Source organism: Panthera onca, chromosome F2 (genome assembly GCF_046562875.1).
Source record: "Panthera onca isolate mPanOnc1 chromosome F2, mPanOnc1 haplotype 2, whole genome shotgun sequence".
Lineage (NCBI taxonomy): Eukaryota > Metazoa > Chordata > Mammalia > Carnivora > Felidae > Panthera > Panthera onca.
Genome location: NC_138356.1, coordinates 54,995,872 through 55,019,194, shown reverse-complemented (window position 1 = coordinate 55,019,194; position 23,323 = coordinate 54,995,872). Strand labels below are relative to the sequence as shown.

Sequence of the window (23,323 nt, the reverse complement as noted above, 5' to 3'; positions counted from 1 at the left end):
GAAGAAAGCAACCAGATGATAGCTGCATACTTGATTGTCAAGTAAGAAATAGTTGATTAACATGAGATCTGTAAATATACACTAACCCCAAGCAGAAAGATGGTCCACTCTCAGGAGAACTGGTCCAGCTAGTCAAATAATACATAGTTAAGGTCAGGACTCCAGTTCTAGAGAGGAGGGGACACCAGAGAAGGACACTACTTAGAATGAGTGAGATGGGAACATGGGTCAATACCCAGACCTGGGACTGGACCAAAACAGTGAGAAGAGGAAAACAGGTGAGGATGTTTGATCTTCTGACCTACTCATACACCCAGAGTTCTTCCCTTGTGTACCAGATCCCAAGTCTATGGGTAGAAAAAAACTCACTGGAGTAGAGAAGGGAGCATGGTACAGGGATAAAGAAATTGAAATCAAGAGCCCAGTGGTCATTACTAGAACACTAGATTTATTCCAATCTCCAATCAGCCATGGAGAAGATGGAGGAAGATAGAGAAAAGAGAGCCTTGGTGAAGATGTGGATGTCATGCACAAGGTCTGTGAAAATTCCTTCACTTTTCCAGGGAGAGTGAGTCTATGCCAGAAGCCATCAGAGGGTCAGCTTGGAATAGCTGGAAAAGACAGAAGTTGAAAAGAAACATATTACACCGAGTAAAATAAATACATTTTAAACCATCTCATCTCCCTTTCAGAAATTGCTCATGTTAGATCCTATATTCATTTAAACTAAACTTCATTGTTTCCTCCCATTCAAATGCAAAAGTATGAAAAGAGTTAAAGGCAACCACTCACAAGTGCTGTGTCATTAAGCAGGTGTAACAGAATGAGCTCAGAGTTAGCTAAGAGAACGGAAGGGTAAGAGGCTTCTTGCAGAAGCAGAGGTCAAACACCATGTCTATGGCTCAGGCTCTTGACTTCAGGCCACTTGTCAAGGTCTGTCCATTACCAAGGCTCCTCCCTGCCCTCTGTCTCGTCTAAAATGGATTAGCATCTTCAGGGCATTATTATGCCCTTTTTACTTTTTTATCACGTTAACTTTCTTCCACAAAAGAAAACTCTTGCTGACATAAATGTTTGATTAGAAGCTTTCATATATTCCAATATAAAATGTTCCCTCTCAACTGGGGCTCATGAAATATATATCAAACAAGTTCTTTATGCAGCATAAAACAAATTTCAGTACTCCTTTTCAAGTAAAATAATAACTGTGTTAGACTACTCCTAATTCCTATAATTGGTTTCCAGAGGTAATTATTATAGCCCATGGATACACATGCAAATTCAATTTTTCAATAAATCTAACCTACCCTAAACTCTAAAGACCAAGGTTAATAACTTCTTTTGGCTTTTGCCCCAATTGTCTTACTAGGAGACATTTGGTGCGTTTTTCAATCACCTTACTTGTAAACTTTTGCAAAACAATTCTTCATGATCCATTTTATTAATAATAACCCTAGTTTCTAATTACACTAAAATTTTCTTAGCATACTTGGTTCAGACCCCAGATGTTACTTCTTTTATATCTGTATTCATTGTTAGATAATCTCTTCCAATATCAAAACTTTAAACATTATCTGTGGGAATATAACTGGGTGTTTGTATTTCTATCCAAGATCCATTCCTGAACTTCAGATTCATATATCCAATCATCACCATCCCTGGTGGTCTAGTGGTTAGGATTCAGTGCTCTCATATATATCCAATCATCTACATAATATCACCATTTGAGATACCTCAAGCTTAACATTCCAAAACTAAACTCCTGATCTTCTCTCCAAAAACTTTCCTTTTCCACATTATTCTCCAATTTAGCAAATGGTAACTTCATATTCCAGTTCAGGCCAAAATCCTTGGGGACGTCCTTGACCCACGGCTCTTCTCTTTCTCCATCACACCATATACAATCCACCACCATATTCTGCCAACTCTTACTTGGAAATATCTCCATAACCTGATGCTTTCCCTCAATTCCACAATAAATCCACACCCCAACATTTCTTCGTGAGTTGCAATAACCTCTTAACTAGTATTCTTGCTTCTGCTGTTGCTTCCATTCAGTCTACACCCTACAAAGCAGATAGGGTAAACCTCCTCGTGTAAGTCAAGTCACACCGTGCGTCAGTTCAAAATACTCTAGCGCCTCTTGATCACTTTCAGAGTTAAATTTAAAGTCAAACTGTGGTCAATATGCTCTGCGTGATACGGTGCCTCACTACTGCTCTTAATTCATCTACTTCTACTTTCCTCCTTTTTCACTCTGCTTCAGCCACTGGTATCCCTGACCAAACTGAGCATACTCCAACTGCAGGGCTTTTGTACTGGCTGTCCTCTGCCTCATTTTGTTTAATCCTCAAAATAATCCTATGGGGTACTAAAATCACCCATGCTTTCCTTAAGTTATTTAGATAAACAAATTCTCAGGTCTCCTCAAGGAGTAGGACCCAGAAATCTATGCAGGGGATTGTGATGTGTGCTAAAGTTTGAGAACCACTGTCATGTCTGGAGACATTTTTGGTTGTTACAACTTGGGATGGAGGAGAAAAATGCTACTAGCATCTAGTGATAGAGACCAGGGATGTAATGCAAAGGACAGGCCCCAGAATAAAGATGATCTAGTCCAAAATGTCAATATTGCCAAGGTTGCAGAACACAGTTGTAGCACCTAGACAAAAATTTCTCAATCTTTTTTCATTATCATCTACCTAAGGACCTTCTTAGATAGTTTTCCCTTACTAACCCCCCTGATTAAATTTTAGTGCCGCAGATATACCATATATCTGTTTATGTTTTGTAGTCCCTTGGAGGACAACACAAACTTGTAATATATATAAATATCTTTCATGCTCCCAAAACCCATTTTACTCTGGTTTAGAGTATATGCTATAGATCAATAACTAGCATATCCTGAGCAGACAAGCATAGTCCTATGTGAATAAATAGCTTATCCACCAAAAAAAGCTGTAGCATCTGGCAAATACATACTAGCAAGAAATGGGGACATGGATTTGAATAGTTAGGGTGTAGGACTGGGGAGGTGAGGTTTATTGGTACGGGAGTACTCTCCCTTGATATTATTATGTCCCTAGAGACTCGATATGATGATAGCCTGCAGTCACCAAAAGTGAGATGCAGAACTGCCTTGGTAAAGTAATAAGGAAAAGATCAGAAGGAATGGAGGCGTAAGCAAGTCAGAATGAAATCAGAAGGCCAACATCTATGTTTTTTGGGAAGGTCTGAATGACATTTCCTTCACTAAAAAATAAGGAATGTACTAGTAAGGGAATACCAACATCCTCCCAAAATTTATAGAATTTTGTGACCTGGAATGTGGGAGGTGTCAAGAGGGAAGAATCCATTATGACTATTTTTGGCAACTGGATTGTGTCATTCCCTCAGATAAGAAACACAAACAAAGGAATGTTTGAGAATAAAGATAATTAATTCATCTTGGGATTTGATAGTTTTGAGGAATCAATGACGCCTTCACCTAGGTTTTAAAGGACAGCGTCATCTGACAAAGCCACTACATTCCAGCAGAGAGCCTTGGCATGAGTGGGGCTCACCAAGGTGTGTGAGTGGATTGCTACCCCCTGCGCATTTGAGAATCTGAACTCTGAGTCAAAGAGCATTCTTTTTGAGCCTTATGGTCTGATGAAATTTGCCTCATTAGGCGTTGGGCTTGCTTGGGACCCGTCATTCCTTTCTTCTGTTGAGTGATAAACTGAGCCATATTGATATGGCAAGAGTTTATTTTAACAAAAAAAAAAAAAAAAAACAGTTTAAATCCAATATCACTAAACTGGAAGTGGTTAGGACTGCTCCACCAACAGGAGCTAGCAGAAAATGTTGTATAGAGAAGATAAAGAAACAAAGCAAAGCAAGAAAATTATTTAACTGGCTATAGCTTAAGCAGTTGCCTTATTTGGGAAAGTCTAGTTGGCTGCTTGTAACTGGTTGTCTTTAGGTTGCAGTTTCTTAAACATGAGGTGTTCCAGGTTTAGGTTTTGGTTTGCTTATGTAAGCTACTAAGGCATTAAAACCACCTCAGGGCAATAGCTTCCTTCTAAAATTAATTTAACACTTCTTTCCTACTTTTGCCTTTTGGAACAGGAATGTCTATCCTATGTCTGTCCCACCAGTATATTCTGGAAGCATGTAACTTGTGTGGTTTCAAAGGTCCACAGCAGGAGAATAAATCTGCTCAAGAAAAAGCATATCTCAAGTCATATCTAAGTCTTCCCATAGCTAATTTAGACAAAATTTAAATAAGACTTCAGACTTTAGACATCAGAGTTAATGCTGGAACATGTTAAGATCCGGGGCGGGGTGGGGGGGGGGGGAATGAAATAAATATTTTGTATGTGAGGTCACACATTTCGGACATCCAGGGACAGAATGCTGTAGAATGATTCTGACCCCCCTCAACAAAAAAAATTCGTATGTTGAAACCTAAACCCCTATGTGATGGTGTTTGGAGATCTGGGGTGCTGGGGAGGTTATGAGGTCATGAGGAAGGTGCTGTCAAGTGTGATTCTGTTTCTCTGTCTGAGGGCTTTTTCAAGTACCACAAGAGCTGGTTCAATTTACTTGCAAGGTAGCCCAAGACACCAGGTAACCCTACACCAATGAGGGATGAGAGTTGTTAGACAAATAACCCAGTTTCCCCTTCCATTGGTGAGACAATACTGAAGTCCTTCATGGTTTTTCTGAAGAGCCCCAGAGGAACTGAATCCCAGGTGTCCACATTGGTAACCCACTCACTCATGCTTGCTTCATTGGCTTTCTCCTTTTGCTCTCTTAATTTCCCCACACCTTCTTGTGTGCTTTCGGGATCAACTCCCAAATGTAACATATGTAATTATTTCCTTTTCTCAGGCTCTGATTTTGGGTCAGCCTAATCTAAAAAAGTGTCCTTCCACCCTTAATAAAACTTAAGTATTTTGGAGGAGCCAAGATGGCAGAACGGCATGGAAGTTTTTTGTGTGTCTCGCGTCTGTGAAATACAGCCAGACCAACACTAAACCATCCTACACACCTAGAAAACTGATTGGAGGATTAACACAACAATTTGCACAACCTGAACCACAGAATTCAGCAGGTACGTGGTGCAGAGAGGTGAACTTGGGGAGAGAGAAGCTGGCGGTGGCAGGGAGCTGCTTTTGCAGGCGGAGAGAGGACGGAGACTGGGTGGGGGAGAATACGGGAAAAGCATCCCTCCCCAAAAGCAGCTGGAGAGAAAGTGGAAAGTTGGAAACAGCCGCAGGGACTAAACTAAAAAGGGAGAAAGGAGAAAGGAGAGGGTTTAAATTCCAAGACTGTAAACAAAGGCAGCGCAAAGTCTGCAGCTCCGCAGCTCTATACCTGGCAGTGCTCTGGTGGGAAGGGCGAATCCCCAGGAGCAGAGTGGGGTCTGGGAGGTTCTCGAGCCGCACGGGGAAAAGAAGTTCCACTGCTGGAAGGGCATTTCGTAGAGACTGTAGCCACCTGGTCCCAGTAGACCCCAGAAAACGGTCACATTCGCTGGTGCTGGAACAAGGTCGTTAAGTGTGAAGCCTGGTGCCAGATGCGCGTTGTGATTTTCCATAATCCCTGAAAAGCTGCTGCTACAATATCTCATGAACTTTTTCTGGGCAGGCTGGCACCTGGCCGCAGTCTCAATGGCAGCAGCAGGGTCCAGCAGGCGTTCCTAGGTGCAGCCTGCATTCGGCCATTGCTTGGTGAGACCCTCCCACAGAGGGGCGGAACGGGTCAAAGCCGCAGTCCTTCAGAAGTAGGAGGCCGGGAAAAATAGCCGCATCTAAGACAAGACTTGGGAGAGGGGTACTACCTGGGGCTTGGTCACGGATAGTGAAGAAGCGGGGTGTGGACAAAAGCTGAAGACAGAGGACGGGTGCACAATTGTTGATCTGAGGGAAAGGAGTTCCCATACTAGAGACTGGGCAACTGGGTGACGACATTTTCACCATTCCTGCACATGCGCATACGCACCTACAAGCTCTGCAGCAGTCCACCCCAGTGGGCTAGCAGCGCCATCTAGTGGAGAGCGGAGCTGTTACACTGAGCCCCGCCCAAGTGGGCCAACCTCGCTCTTCAAGAACACAGGTCTCACTGCCTACTTAGTTTATGGACTATAAAGCTCTACATAGTCTGACTTCTAGGGGAAAACGAAGTAATTTCAGTCCTATTTCAATCTATTAGCAGGTCCATCTATTCAATTTTCTTTATTTTTTTTCTTTTTTTTCTCTTTTACACTATTCTTTTTCTTGAATACATAAAAATTCATTTTTATTTTCAATTTTTATTAAAAAACATTTTTAATTTTTTTACTATATTTTTAAATTTTGTGTAATTTTTTTCAAATTCTATCTTACTTCCATCATTCTATTTTAGTCTACTTCAGTGTATTTACCTTTTCAAATGTTCAAGTGATTTCCTTGTTTTCTTTTTTCTTTTTCTTTTTTTTCTTTTTTGCTTCTTTTGTTTTTCTTGAATTCAGAAAGTGAAAAACATCATTTTTACTTTCAATTTCTATTAAAAATATTTTTCTTTAATTTTTTCACTATATTATTTGCTTTTGTGTAAATTTTTTAAAATTCTATTTTACTTCCATCATTTTATTTTAGTCTACTACAGCATATTCACTTTTTCAAATTTTCAAAGGATTTCTTTTTTTCTCTTTTATTTTTCATTTCTTTTCTTTTTCTTGAATACAGAAAGAGAAAAAAATTCACTTTTATTTTAAATTTTTATTAAAAATATTTTTTCTTTAATTTTTTCCTGCTATATTCTTTACTTTTGTGTAAATTTTTTTCAAATTCTATTTTACTCCCATCATCTCATTTTAGTCTACTTTAGTGTATTCATTTTTTCAAATTCTCAAATGACTTCCTTTCCCCCACTTTTTCTCTCTAATCTGTCAAACTACTTTCAACACCCAGACCAAAACACATCTAGGATCTAGCATCATTTATTAGATTTGTATGTGTGTGTGTGTTTTAAGTTTTTTAATTCTAATATTTTTTAATTTTAATATTTTTTAATTTTTATTTTTCTACCTCATTAATTCCTTTTCTCCCTTCAAAATGACAAAACAAAGGAATTCACCTCAAAAGAAAGAGCACGAAGAAACGACAGCCAGGGATTTAACCAACGCAGATACAAGGAAGATGTCTGAACCAGAATTTAGAATCACGATAATAAGAATACTAGCTGGAGTCAAAAATAGATTAGAATCCCTTTCTGCAGAGATAAAAAAAAAAGTAAAAATAGTAAAAATTAAGTTAAAAATGCTATAACTGAGCTGCAATCACGGATGTATCCAGCGGCGGCAAGGATGGATGAGGCAGAACAGAGAATCAGCGATATAGAGGACAAACTTATAGAGAATAATGAAGCAGAAGAAAAGAGGGAAATTAAGGCAAAAGAGCACGATTTAGGAATTAGAGAAATCAGTGACTCATTAAAAAGGAACAACATCAGAATCATAGGGGTCCCAGAAGAGGAAGAGAGAGAAATAGGGGTAGAAGGGTTATGTGAGCAAATCATAGTGGAAAACTTTCCTAACCTGGGGAAAGACACAGACATCAAAATCCAGGAAGCACAGAAGACCCCCATTAGATTCAACAAAAACCAACCATCAACAAGGCATATCATAGTCAAATTCACAAAATACTCAGGCAAGGAGAGAATCATGAAAGCAGCAAAGGAAAAAAAGTCCCTAACCTACAAGGGAAGACAGATCAGGTTTGCAGCAGACCTACCCACAGAAACTTGGCAGGCCAGAAAAGAGTGGCAGGATATATTCAATGTGCTGAATCAGAAAACTATACAGCCAAGAATTCTTTATCCAGCAAGGCTGTCATTCAAAATAGAAGGAGAGATTAAAAGTTTCCCAGACAAACAAAAAATAAAGGAGTTTGTGACCACTAAATCAGCCTTGCAAGAAATTTTATCGGGGACTCTCTGAGGGGTGAAAAGATGAAAAAAAATAAAAATAAAAAACAAATAAATAAAGACCAAAAGCAACAAATGTTAGAAAGTACCAGAAAACACCATCAGAAACTCCAACTCTACAAGCAACATAATGGCAATAAATTCATATCTTTCAGTACTCACTCTAAATGTCAATGGACTCAATGCTCCAATCAAAAGACGTAGGGTTACAGAATGGATAAGAAAACAAGATCCATCTATATGCTGTTGACAAGAGACCCACTTTAGACCTAAAGACACCTTCACATTGAAAGTAAGGGGATGGAGAACCATCTATCATGCTAATGGTCAACAAAAGAAAGCCAGAGTAGCCATACTTATATCAGACAATCTAGACTTTAAAATAAAGACTGTATCAAGAGATGCAGAAGGGCATTATATAATAATCAAGGGGTCTATCCACAAAGAAGACCTAACAATTGTAAACATTTATGCGCCAAATGTGGTGGCACCCAAATATATAAATCAATTAATCACAAATGTAAAGAAACTCATTGATAGTAATACCATAATAGTAGGAGACTTCAACACCCCACTCACAGCAATGGACAGATCATCTAATCAAAAAATCAATAAGGAAAAAATGGCTTTGAATGACACACTGGACCAGATGGACTTAACAGATATATTCAGAACATTTCATCCTAAAGCAGCAGAATATACATTTTTCTCCAGTGCACATGGAACGTTCTCCAGAATAGACCATATACTGGGACACAAATCAACCCTAATTAAGTACAAAAAGATAGAGATCATACCATGCATATTTTCAGATCACAATGCTATGAAACTTGAAATCAACCACAAGACAAAATTTGGAAAGGTAAAAAATATTGGAGACTGAAGAACATCCTACTAAAGAATGAATGGGCTAACCAAGAAGTTAAAGATGAAATTAAAATACCCAAGGGATACTGGAGTACTGATGCATAGGGGCACTTGTACCCCAGTGTTTATAGCAGCACTCTCAACAATAGCCAAATTATGGAAAGAGCCTAAATGTCCATCAACTGATGAATGGATAAAGAAATTGTGGTTTATATACACAATGGAGTACTACATGGCAAAGAGAAAGAATGAAATATGGCCCTTTGTAGCAACGTGGATGGAACTGGAGAGTGTGTTGCTAAGTGAAATAAGCCATACAGAGAAAGACAGATACCATATGTTTTCACTCTTATGTGGATCCTGAGAAACTTAACAGAAACCCATGGAGGAGGGGAAGGAAAAAAAAAAAAAAGAGGTTAAAGTGGGAGAGAGCCAAAGCATAAGAGACTGTTAAAAACTGAGAACAAACTGAGGGTTGATGGGGGGTGGGAGGGAGGGGAAGGTGGGTGATGGGTATTGAGGAGGGCACCTTTTGGGATGAGCACTGGGTGTTGTATGGAAACCAATTTGACAATAAATTTCATATATTGAAAAAAAATAATAAAAAATAAATAGGTACAACAATTTCCAAAAAAAAAAAAAGATGAAATTAAAAAGTATATGGAAGTCAATGAAAATGTTAACACCAGGGGCACCTGAATGGCTCAGTCGGTTGAGTGTCTGACTTCAGCTCAGGTCATGATCTTGCAGTTCGTGAGTTCGAACCCTGCGTTGGGCTCTGTGCTGAAAGCTCAGAGCCTGGAGCCTGCTTCAGATTCTGTGTCTCCCTCTCTCTGCCCCTTCCCACTCATGCTCTGTCTCTCTCTGTCTCTCAAAAATGAATAAACATTAAAAAAAAAAAAAGAAAATGATAACACCACAACCCAAAACCCCTGGGATGCAGCAAAGGTGGTCATAAGAGGAAAGCATATAGCAATCCAGGCCTTCCTAAAGAAAGTATCTATCTAAGATACACAACCTAACCTTATGCCTTAAGGAGCCGGAAAAAGAACAGCAAATAAAACCCCAAACCAGCAGAAGACAGGAAATAATAAAGATTAGAGCAGAAACTAATGCTGTCAAAACCAAAAACACAGTAGAACAAACCAGAAGCTGGTTCTTTGAAATAATTAACAAAATTGATAAACCACTAGCCAGTTTGATCAAAAAGAAAAAGGAAAGGACCCAAATAAATAAAATCAAGAATGAAAGAGGAGAGATCACGACCAACACAACAAAAATAAAAACAATAATAAGAGAATATTATGAGCAATTATATGCCAATAAAATGGACAATCTGGAAGAAATGGACAAATTCCTAGAAATATATACACTACCAAAACTGAAACAGGAAGAAATAGAAAATTTGAACAGACCCATAACCAGTAAGGAAATCGAATTAGTAATCAAAAATCTGCCAAAAAACAAGAGTCCAGGGCCAGATGGCTTTCCAGGGGAATTCTACCAAACATTTATGGAAGAGTTAACATGTATGCTCTTGAAGCTGTGCCAAAAAATAGAAACCAAAGGAAAATTTCCAAACTCTTTCTATGAAGCCAGCATTACCTCGATTCCAAAACCAGACAGAGACCCCACTAAAAAGGGGAGCTATAGACCAATTTCCCTGATGAACATGGATGTAAAAATCCTCAACAAGATATTAGCCAACTGGTTCCAACAATACATTAAAAAAATTATTCACCATGACCAAGTGGGATTTATACCTGGGATGCAGAGCTGGTTCAATATCCACAAAACAATTAATGTGATTCATCACATCAATAAAAGAAAGGACAAAAACCATATGATCTTCTCAATAGATGCAGAGAAAGCATTTGACAAAATACAGCATCCTTTCTTGATAAAAACCCTCAAGAAAGTAGGGATAGAAAGAGCATACCTCGAGATCATAAAAGCCATATATGAACAACCCAACGCTAATATCATCCTCAATGGGGAGAAACTGAGAGCTTTCCCCCTAAGGTCAGGAATAAGACAGGGCTGTTCACTCTCGCTACTGTTATTCAACATAGTATTGGAAGTCTTGGCCTCTGCAATCAGACAACACAAAGAAATAAAAGGCATCCAAATTGGCCAGAAGGAAGTCAAACTTTTACTCTTCGCAGATGACATAATACTGTATATGGAAAACCCAAAAGATTCCACCAAAAAAACTGCTATAATTGATTCATGAATTCAGCAAAGTTGCAGGATATAAAATCAGTTGCATTCCTATACACCAATGAAGTGACAGAAAGAAAATGAAGTGACAGAGAAATCAAAGAATCGATCCCATTTACAGTTGCACAAAAAATCATAAAATACCTAGGAATAAATCTAACCAAAGAGGTGAAAAATCTATACACTGAAAACTATAGAAAGCTTATGAAAGAAATCGAAGAAAACACAAACAAATGGAAAAAGATTCCATGCTCCTGGATAGGAAGAACAAATATTGTTAAAATGTTGATAATACCCAAAGCAATCTACATATTCAATGCAATCCCTATCAGAATAACACCAACATTCTTCACAGAGCTAGAACAAATAATCCTAAAATTTGTATGGAACCAGAAAAGACCCCAAATAGACAAAGCGATCTTGAAAGAGAAAACCAAAGCTGGAGGCATCACAATCCCAGACTTCAAGCTATACTACAAAGCTGTAATCATCAAGACAGTATGGTACTGGCACAAGAATAGACACTCAGATCAATGGAACAGAATGGAGAACCCAGAAATGGACCCACAAATGTATGGCCAACTAATCTTTGACAAAGCAGGAAAGAATATCCAATGGAACAAAGACAGTCCCTTCAGCAAGTGGTGCTGAGAAAAACGGACAGTGACATGCAGAAAAAATGAACTTGGACCACTTTCTTACACCATGCACAAAAATAAACTCAAAATGGATGAAAGACCTAAATGTAAGACAAGAAGCCATCAAAATCCTTGAGGAGAAAGCAGGCAAAAATCTCTTTGATCTTGGCCACAGCAACTTCTTACTTAACACGTCTCCAGAGGCAAGGGAAACAAAAGCAAGAATGAACTACTGGGACCTCAAAATAAAAAGCTTCTGCACAGCAAAGGAAACAATCAGGAAAACTAAAAGGCAACCAACAGAATAGGAGAAGATATTTGCAAACAACATATCAGATGAAGGGTTAGTATCCAAAATCTCTAAAGAACTTATCAAACTCAACACCCAGAAAACAAATAATCCATTGAAGAAATGGGCAAAAGACATGAATAGACATTTCTCCAAAGAAGACATCCAGATGGCCAACCGACACATGAAAAAATGTTCAACATCACTCATCATCAGGCAAATACAAATCAAAACCACAATAAGATACCACCTTACACCCGTCAGAATGGCTAACATTAACAACCCAGGCAACAACAGATGTTAGCGAGGATGCAGAGATAGAGGATCTCTTTTGCATTGTTGGGAATGCAAGCTGGTGCAGCCACTCTGGAGAACAGTATGGAGGTTCCTTGAAAAACTAAAAATAGAACTACCCTACACCCAGCAATTGCACTACTAGGCATTATCCAAGGGATACAGGTGTGCTGTTTTGAAGGGACACATGCACTCCCATGTTTATAGCAGCACTATAAACAATAGCCAAAGTATGGAAAGAGCCCGAATGTCCATCGACAGATGAATGGATAAAGAAGATGTGGTGTATATATACAATGAAGTATTACTCGGCAATCAAAAAGAATGAAACCTTGCCATTTGCAACTACATGGATGGAACTGGAGGGTATTATGCTAAGTGAAATTAGTCAGTCAGAGAAAGACAAAAATCATATGACTTCACTCATATGAGGATTTTAAGAGACAAAACAGATGAACATAAGGGAAGGGAAATAAAAATAATATAAAAACAGGGAGAGGGACAAAACAGAAGAGACTCATACATATGGAGAACAAACTGAGGGTTACTGGAGGGGTTGTGGGAGGTGGGATGGGCTAAATGGGTAAGGGGCACTAAGGAATCTACTCCTGAAATCATCGTTGCAGTATATGCTAACTAATTTGAATGTAAATTTAAAAAACAATAAAACAAGTTAATAAAAAAAACTTAAGTATTTTTTAGGACTACAAGTTAGAGTTAAGAAAATTCATCTGGGAAAGATTCAGAAATATTTAGTCTTGATACAGTACCTAAAAGGAGATAGCTTTATTGAAAGTTTCATAGACATCTTTATGCAGATGCTTACTTAAAGACAAGCTCCGTTCTTTTCAGTTACAGGGATCTTAATTTCTGACTTTTGGCCTTTGAATTTGTCAAGTCAAGCCACTGCCATGCTTTGGGAAACCAGAAGACGCATCTTGCTTTCTGCAGGTCTTTTCAGAGGTGTGTCATTTTCTATGGTGTGTGTCATTGCTCTAATATGCTTTTCCCAATCGATGGAAAATGGAGACCATTTTAAAGTTTCATTAGCTTCATGATGCCTTATCCTGTTCGTCATCCTGCTCGCTTGCTATTAGAGGGCAATTACTTGATGAGCTCTCTTAGAAGAATGAAAATGCTAAATGATGTTCACTTAGTGGCAACTTAAAAATCTGATCTCATTTCTGATCCAGAGTTCCTGCTATAGAAGAAACTCAGTAAAAGGTTGGAGGCACTTCATCAAGATGGAAACAAGCTAGTTCCTACTGGAACAGAATATGGTTTAAAAAAAATCCTAGTGCATCTTTCTCTCAAAAATTTGACTATTCTTCTTGTTCAAATGAGTGACCTTCATCTATTTCCACGTTATTTGAACCACCTTCCAATGTGAAAGTGGCAGGATTTCTCTTCATAAATTAAAATGGCTAAAACATGTCTTCATTCTGTCCCTACTTCAAATAGGCTTACTCTTAGGTTTTTTAATGCCCTGTTTACAACTCATTATTTTGGCTTTTATATGACTTTGTGTGGCTTCTCCAGAGTACTGTCCACAGTTTCTGTCATGAATTTGCATCCCTTTCTCTTTTAAAGCATAATAAATAGAAATAGCAATGTCAAATGACAACAGAGGAGTCAAACTGAAAACTCTAAAAAGACTCCTCAGAATCCACTCAGCTAGAATGAAAAAACATTGCTCCACCAAGTTAAGATGCTGTGAACCATTAACATGTTTAAACTTTGGTAAAACCTATTTCAGAATTTGCTGCTTGCTTAAACTTTCCCGGGAGACTCAGAAAAATAAAAAGAATACACACAATGAATAGCCACCCCTGTTGAGAAATAGGTATTATACACCCAGAAAAGGAAATAAGGTTGGATGCACATAACAAATGTTATGTACAAGATATAAGTTACCAATAGGCAGACTTCCTTAAGGACAGAGCAAATTCCACACAAAGAAGAGGAATTATATTAACTACACGCCCATCCAACCTGTCTGCTCCTCCCAGAATTTCCAGTCAAGGAAATACAAGAAGGATAACACCATCTGGGAAAGGATTTCTGAACCAGAGTCTCATTCAGAATGTTATTACTTTTTAAGGCAGTGATCCAAAAATTGAGCGTTACAGTAGACTAGTGATTATACGAGCAGCTCAAGCCAAGCTACAGGGGAGGAAGTGATTGCACATCTGCTCTGACTTTAATGCCAGCCTCTGTTCCTGACACTAAGCCCTCAGAGAGCAGAGAGTGGGCGTGCTTAAACTGGGTACCATATAAATTAATCAGAGTCAAGCTAGTTACAGATAAACTCATCCAACCTGATACACCTCCATTGTATTAGGAAATAAAGAATATAAATAAATTAGTTGTGGAGGTGTGTTCTGTAAAGTATTTCATTTACCTTTATGAGTCCTTAATATTTTAAATATTGCATAGATATTGTATAGATACCAACTCATTTGAAAAACATAGTTTCCTCTACTAGATAAGTGTGCTGCAATCGTAGGTTAAAGAGGAAAAAAGTTGTGAGTCATGTTTCTTTACGAGAATGACCCAAAGGGGAGCTTCTTACCTTGCTGTTCCTTAGTGTATAACCATGAACAAATTGCTTTACCTCTCTATGTCTCAGATGCTTTATTTTTAAGGAAAAGAGATTGTCCTAGATCAATTGTAATGGAACTTCCAGCTCTAACATTCAGTGATCATTCAATGATCACAAATTTTTCTATGTTGACATCAGATTCAGGTTATTTCATTTTATTCCAAGTCAGAGGCAAGAAAACTGAGAACATAGAATTAAATGTTCATCCATAAATACTCTGCCCAGGATCCTTTCTATTTGGTTTTGATAGAGAACAAACCATTCAGATTTTCCAGTTAGTTATAATTCAAGAGAGGTATAACTGATAGCTGTATTTGTGCCACTCTGTGCTCAGCATCCTACAAACTGCTTGGCGTATGTTGGCTCATCTGATCTGCATGACAACCCTGAGGAAATCAACTCAGAAAAATAAAAACTTATCCATTTTTTCAGCTTTAGAAAGTAAAGTGACTGAGGTAAGAATGATTGACTCAAAGCCCATACTCTTCAGCACTGCATTATAGAGACTTAATTAAAGAAAAGAAGAACTAAAAACACACTTACTTTCAGTAGGAAAATCCAGAAGTGTGTTTGGAAAGGTATGTGTTGGCATTTCCTAAGGAGCCGGGAAGTAGTAATAGGTGTGCAGCAAAATCAAGACAGACATACATGAGATGAACTACTAAATATTTTTCTCTCAATTAACAAAGTATAAAATTATAAACAATACATTTGAAAGAGTTACTTAAGATACGAATTATTTGAAAAGACAAACAGTTCTATCTGGTACATTAAAATTGATTTTGAGTTCATAATAACTTCAGGAATACATATTTGTATTAATTCATCTCAGATTTTCTTTGAGAATGATAAGATCAGGCAATAATGAGTCGAGTTTAGATCAGGCAATATTGCAATAGGTACAAATATTGAATCATTATATTATATGCCTGAAGCTGTAGTAATGTTATATGTCAATTGAGTCTCAATTTTTTTTAAAAAGGATCAGAGGGGCACCTGGGTGACTCAGTCGGTTAAGCGTCCAACTCTTGATTTTGGCTCAGGTCATGACCTCATGGTTCATGAGATGGAGCCCTGCATCAGGCTGTGTGCTGACAGGGTGGAGCCTGCTTGGGATTCTGTCTCCAGAGCCCTCTCTTAGTGCCCTTGCTGTGTTTGTGCACTTGCTCTGTCTCAAAATAAACAGTGTTTCAAACCTACCTAAATGCAACTTATCAAGATAATGCCTACAAGGAAAAGGCCAGTTGAGGTAGAAATAATAACTTCACTGCTAGATGTGTTGAATTTCTGATATATGGAAAGTTCCAGCAGAATATGTAGAGGGGGCAGATGGAATTATGAGTCTTAGGTTCATAAGAAAAATTATTATTGTTAAGATATATTATTCAACCAGAATAAATACAGTTCCAGCTACTTGAAAAGCACATATAACACACATTTATAGTGAGGTTGAAATTTATGCACCAGAACTCATACATAGGAAAGAAATATCTAGCTCTAGTTTTCGTCTGAATCTATCTTACCTTCTAACCTATTCTACTGAAAATGTAAATTTACCTAGTAAAATAACTCAGTGTCTTCCCATTTAAAGCAGTTTTTTTCTTCGGTAAATACTCTCTCAAGTCAGAGTTGAAACTCCCTCTCGGGGCTATTTCTCCCCTCCGCTAAACTTCCCTTCCCTAGGGGCATCTAGATAAAGGTGAAATTTGTGTATCACCTGGGCAGTCGGATGGGGAAGGAGTAAAGGTTTCTGGGCCTCACAAGCTGCCCTCTAGTTTGTCACTGACCCTCACTAAAAGTCTTCTTTCTGCCTAGTTATTGGACACTCTATGCTTTTGTGCACCTAGAAGGGAGCCAAATCTACTTGAGATAAATTTGGAGCCAAGTATATCTGGAATCAAATCTCAGGTAAGTCACTTAGTAGCTACATGTCTCTGAAAAAGCAGCTTAACTTGACTGATTTTACCTTACTAATCTGTAAAATAAGGGTTCTTTTCTACATTCCAGAGTAAAAGGAGTTAGAAAACAATTGCTCATAAAAGGTCCCCTTCTGGGGCAACTGGGTGGCTCACTCAGTCCATTGAGCATTGGACTTCAGCTCAGGTCATGATCTCACGGTTCGTGAGTTCAAGCCCACCTTGGGCTCACTGCTGTCAGCCTGTCAGCAGAGAACCCGCTTTGGATCCTCTGTCCCTCTCTCTCTCTGCCCCTCCCCTGTTTGCACTCTCCCGAAAATAAATAAATATTTTTAAAAAAGAAGAAGAAGATCCCCTTTTCACTACAGCCATTTAAGCAATAGCCACATCTAGTTTTAAACTTGTGTGCATTAAACAATATCATCCTGTTTAATGCACTGAGGAAAAGTTCTCCTCAGCCGAGCCTCCATACAAATATTAAGGTTTAGGTACTTATTCTGCTTAAAATTTTACCTGTTGTTTGTATAACATTCCTAACATGTATTGATGGGAAAAAGAAAAAAACTACACGAAGAGAAAATTTAAGTCTCCTAGTATATAAAATTTTGTTTCCAATCCCTTAGGCCTAAGCCAAAAGACCATACTTTTAGGAGACAAGCACTTCTAGGATGAGTAGAAACAATAAGTAATGTAAGATGTTTCTTTAAAGGGCTTTATCTCCGTGATCTATTGGCAGAGGCTGACTTGAGGGCGCTTATCCTCCAAGTAAACCCAATGAAGTTCAATCATTTTTTTTTTTTTTTTTTTAAATTTTTTTTAACATTTATTTATTTTTTTTGAGACAGAGAGAGACAGAGCATGAACAGGGGAGGGGCAGAGAGAGAGGGAGACACAGAATCTGAAACAGGCTCCAGGCTCTGAGCTGTCAGCACAGAGCCGGACGCGGGGCTCGAACTCACCGACCGCGAGATCGTGACCTGAGCCGAAGTCGGACGCTCAACCGACCAAGCCACCCAGGCGCCCCTGAAGTTCAATCATTTAATGACAAACTCTCTTGCTCTTTGCCTCACAGCTCATCCACAGACTGAGCAAGATTCTTGGTATGGCATCCAGGAATCAGCAAGCCTTGCAAGAGATATCTGTGACATGTGTCATGAATTCACAACAATGACATCTTCAAGGTGGCCCACTGGTGCTTCTCAGTGTTTCCCCAAGTCCAGAGCAGCATATCTGCTGATGGTAGCAGAACACCTGAAGTTCCAAAATGCCTATAAGGGTGAGCAAGGAAATATCACAGAATACAACAGGAGACTTTCTTGGGTTGCATGATCCTGGCGTATAAAAAAATAACAAACAAAAAAATTGGCAGACCAGTGGTGATCTGGCTGGTACTACGATTGCTGCTTTCTGAGAGCTTGCCCTGGCACTAGCATCCGCAGCTAACCAGGCATGTTCAAGTTACCCCTTTCTAGCAGTAAGTTGGAGAACCGGGACTGGGTCCTGGGCATAAAAGAACCAAAACCCACTGTGACACACAATTAAAATTTGCACTGTATTGACAGTAAGCACTGCCTTAGCTTCTCTTGCTCTCACTCCATTCATATTATTTACCCTAGAACCTCCCAAATGCAATTTGGAGCCTCCCACCTAAACTTCCTGAAGGGAGAATCTTCCATAGTGATGAATGCAGTTTTTACATATGTGAAAACCACCAAATATCTCCAACCGGGAAAACAATTCTGGTTCTGTTTTTAAAAATAGTTTATTCTTTTTCTTGTATTTTCTTCTGCTCTGTAGCATGCTCTGAGTTACTTTATGCGCCGCCCCCCCCCCCCCCCCCAAAGCCATAAGTATTATCAGTTCTCTCATTTGAATGAACCACTGTACCTGACAGGTTGCAGCAAACAAGGCAAAGAACATGGAGGACAGTCAGCTACTTAGACAATTGTATTTAGGGTCCAATTAAATTTGCACGCTCATATGCTTTTAATTGGCTGCACGTTATAACAATAAGAAATAAGAAAAACAAAAACAAAACGCTATTTTAAAGTGAAAAGAGACATGAGCAAAAATTTTAAAGTAATAACATAACCTCTGGGGCAGCTGGGTGGCTTAGTCAGTTAAGCATCCAACTCTTGATTTCAGCTCAGGTCATGATCTCAGGGTCATGGGATTGAGCCCCACGTTGGACTCTGCACTGAGGTAAGAGCCTGCTTAAGATTCTTTCTTTCCTTCTCCCTCTGCCCTTCTTGCTTGCTCACACTCTCCCTCTCTCTCAATAAAATAAAATAAAAATAAATTTAAAAAATATTATAACCACTAAGCTATTAACTTCAGTCTCCTATAGTCAATAACACAATGATAATTTCACTTATCCCACTGGCAAGAAAAAAATTAAAATTCTCTGAATTGAATGCAGTGAAATATGTCCACTCATTCTTGGGAGTAAGAATTGTTTCAATCTTTTTGAAGGCCAATTTAGTATCATTGTCATTATTATTTAGTATCATTTTTAGTATCATTAAGAGCCTTAATGTATTCTAATCCTTTAGTATCATTAAAGGTCTCAGTAATTCTCCAATAATTTATTCTAATAATCAAGGACACATACAAAAATTTATTTACATCATTTATAACAGAAAAAATGTAGAAACAAATGCCCCAAAATAATATGATAGTTAAGTAAATTACAGTCTACTTATATGATGGTCACTTTTTAAAATCATCTTTAAAAAATAAATATGTAAGAAAATGATCATGATACACTCAGTGAAAAATATAGGCTATAAAACTATATAAAATGTTTATTCTCCTTTTGGAAAAAAATTCTTTCTTGGAAATCCATTTGACAATATTTCATGAAAAGTTATATTTATATACATATGTACATACACCTATATATAGACACATAAATATAATGAAATGTAAAGTATATGCATATCTACATATAGATCTATACCTTTTAACTCAGTAAATCAATGTCTGGTCATTTATCCTAAGGAATTAATCCTAATGGATCAAAGATCTTTATCACATTATTATTAATAATTTAATAATAAATGTTAGAAAAGAAAAATGAATGTTAAGCAAATGATGCTAGGAAGTAGCCACTAAAGGGGCAACAAAGATAATGCAGTAATATAAGAAGTGTTTGTAATTTGAAGAAAAATAGGCTAAAAAAATTTTTAGATTAAATTACAACTAAGAAAAACATGTATGCAGAGGAAGCATGGCAGGTTATAAATAACTCAAAACAACAGAAGTGGCAATGTTTGGGTGAAACTACCTTTGGGTTTTTCTTTTTTTTTTTTTTTCTTTCTATTTTTCTTTAGTTTGTCGAAATTTTTCTAAGAAATAGAATAAAATTCTTTTAAAAGTGTGGAGAAAGGGAAGTAACAGGAAGTTTAACCAAAACACAAAGGCTCAGCTTAAGACAACTGAGAAGTGAGAACCCCAGAGTGAAGGAAAGCTAGGAATGGAGTTTCTCTGCTCCTCAGGGGAGCAACTGGATCTGGGGCTGTTAGTGAAAAGTGCACTGGACACAGGAGGACTCTGATGCCTCAAGAACTAGGGATCCTGAAAGAGTATTAAACTTGGGCTTGAAATGTGATGGTTTATCAATGAAGTCCGTTGGGGATGGGTGATGGGGAGGAGACTGATGTTACCAGTTTCAACATATGCCAATCTGAGTGCAGTTGTGAATTTTAACTGATGTCCAGTATTTACGGAGTGCACATTTGAGGTCTACTAATGGTAGGAAAAGACCTATCCTCTGGAGTACATGCCAAGTAGGAGGTTGACAAGAAGTCCCAAAAGATATCTGGGAACCAAAAATTAAAAAAAAAAAAAAGTAAGAGACAATGTCATAGAAGCCAAAATTGGAAAATTTGAGCAGCAGATGTAGGGAAAAATACAAATATCTATTCTCAGATTATCAAACACAGTCCTTGGACTATTGCTATCATGCTTAGATAGAACAAATGAAATCATACCATAGCAGTCTGGCTACTGACCCAGCTCTAGCCAAGACTGAAAACCTGAACAGGCCATAAAATAAGGTGAAGGCATAACCAGGGAGTTGCAGGAACCTAGGAAGGTTTGGACCCTTACAGCTCTGCAACAGATAATGGAGATGGTGGGACATGCCCACGCCTAGTTTCTGAAGGTCTCCCACTGAGGGCAGCAGGTTCAGCAGCACAGACTGGTGACCTCACAGACTCAGTGGACCCCGACAATGTGTAGGAAGCTATGGTTGGTGCAGAGCCAGTCCCGGACCACCATGATGGTGGACAACAGCTCTTCTGCAGAGAGGACCTACGATTTTTTGGAATGGCCTGTAGATTGTTGCAAGACTGGCCAATGGTAGCATTTTGCCCTAAATAGGAGCTAGCAAGAAGCTCTCTCCCAGAAAAAGCTGCTCATATCATCCTCTGTGCCAAATGCATCTCCGGACATAGGGCTTGACTCAGATCGAGGCATCAGAATACTATGACTGAAGACAGAAGCCAAGTGTAAGCCATGTTTTACTTGGAGCTTTTGGCTCAATGGAGCTGACAGGTTAGCAGAAATCATTGTTTTTAAGAGATCTAGGAGACTATTGGGTGGTTCACATGTCTTGAACTTATCTGCGGGATGGGCAACTATAGGTGGATATGGCCCACTTTGCTGCATGGCTTCTGGATTTAAGGAGCCATCATTTAAATAAGAGCTGTATCTAAATAAGAAGTTTCACTAGTTGCTTCTGAGCAGAACTGTAAGCTTAAGGATGTGTTTTCACGTTTATCAGTCTCACCTGAGTCACAGTGAGAATTAAGACTGGCTTCCAAATTGTGACCTTCACTAGGGACATAAGACAACCTGTGCTTTTCTGTGACTTTCTATGGTGGGGCCCAGGACAGGGGGCGGAAAGTCTTGGTGCTCCTCCCTAGTCTTTGGCTTCTGGCTTTTATTGCTGTGGATGGCCATTTCTGGAGTCAGCTTCTTCTTCCGGAGCTTAGTCTGGATTCGTGTGTTCACATTTTGAAAAAGGTCAAGGTGAAAATGCCTGCTGGTCTGTGGTGCCATTAGCCTGTTTTACTCAGGCTGTGGGCACTCATGAGGCAGAGAAGCACATGTGGAAGATGAGGGCTGGGAGAAACAAACAGCCTCTTTCCTTCTGTGGAGGACTGGCTTGGGTCAGATGTGCACAGGAAAGACAGAGACAAAAGTCCTCTGGAACCAACTGGCATACGTCCATCAAACTGGTATCTCTGAATTTCCTCTGGTGCTGCAAGAAGCTCTGAAGGCAGAGGGAACCATCTAGAAGCCTTTTGTTTTCCCAGCAGCCTCTGGCTGGGAGACAACTTCCTTCCCTCCTATTTTTTTGGATGGCTATACCTTTTTCCTGCTTGATCATAGAGTCTTTCGAGGTTCCAAGGTGCCCCTTTACTTATTTATTTTTAATTTTTTTTAATGTTTATTTATTTTTGAGTGACAGAGAGATACAAAACATGAGCAGGGGAGGAGCAGGGAAAGAGGGAGACCCAGAACCTGAAGCAGGCTCCAGGCTCTGAGCTGTCAGCACAGAGCCCAACATGAGCCTGAAACTCATGAACTGTAAGATCATGACCTGAGCTACAGTTGGACGCTTAACCAACTGAGCCACCCAGTCCCCCCCACCCCGTACAAGGTGCCCCTTTAAACAGCACTTCTGATTGGAGGCTGCACTGGTAAAAGAGAATGGCTTCAATATTATGGTACTTACTCCCTGGGAGAGCTCCCAACTGGCTAAAGGGCATTCTCATGTGTGGGGCCACCAGGGCTCTGTAATAAATCCTTGGTGGCCAGGGTTAGGAACAAATTCAGAGAGTAGAACAAGTTTCCCAGGTACAGCAATGGCAGGCCATCCATGCAGGCCACCTCTTTCTTTTACAATGAGCCTACTTTCTTACAACCAATCGAGTGGATGACACTGCGAGGCCAATCAGAATAGCTCTGTAACCTCCGCTCACCATGGTCCTAAAGGAACAGGAAAAGAAGAAGAAAAGCAAATTAAAGCAAACTAGAGGTAACAATTTAATCATATCAAATTAATAAAATATGTTTTAAATGATACTATATGATGCTCGAGGCCATGGTGAAACTTGTATAGACTTACACAGCTGGAAGCATTAAAAGTTTAAAAATTATTTTTGTTTGTAAAACCATTTCTGTTCATATCCTTTTACCTAGCAACCCTGTTCACAGGAATGTTTCAGGAAGAAATACATTTAACAAAAGCAAACACCTACATTAATAAGAGATCTATTCCAAATGGAGTTCTAATACAGGAAAGGAAGAAAGAAGGCAGGAAGAAGGCAGGAAGAAAGGAAATTAAAATCACCTAAATAGTGAATTGCTCATATGTATGTAAATGAGAGATAGGATTAAGTCCATTAGGTAATAATTATGTAGACTTATAGAAATAATGATTACTTACAAAACTGGAATATAAAACTATATATATATATATACACACACACACACACACACTGAAAAATTACATCTTCAAAAACTAAAATATAAT

The 23,323-nt window shown here is 38.7% G+C and overlaps 1 long non-coding RNA gene across 1 annotated transcript in view; it reads right to left on the bottom strand.

The window, feature by feature from the left end:
• LOC132664422 (uncharacterized) overlaps positions 1-22,762 on the bottom strand; it is a 33,126-nt gene extending 10,364 nt beyond the window's left edge. Inside the window, exon 1 of the long non-coding RNA XR_009603664.1 lies at positions 22,523-22,762. This is a non-coding gene — a long non-coding RNA (uncharacterized LOC132664422). The remainder of the gene's footprint in view (positions 1-22,522) is intronic.
• Positions 22,763-23,323: the final 561 nt, after the last annotated feature.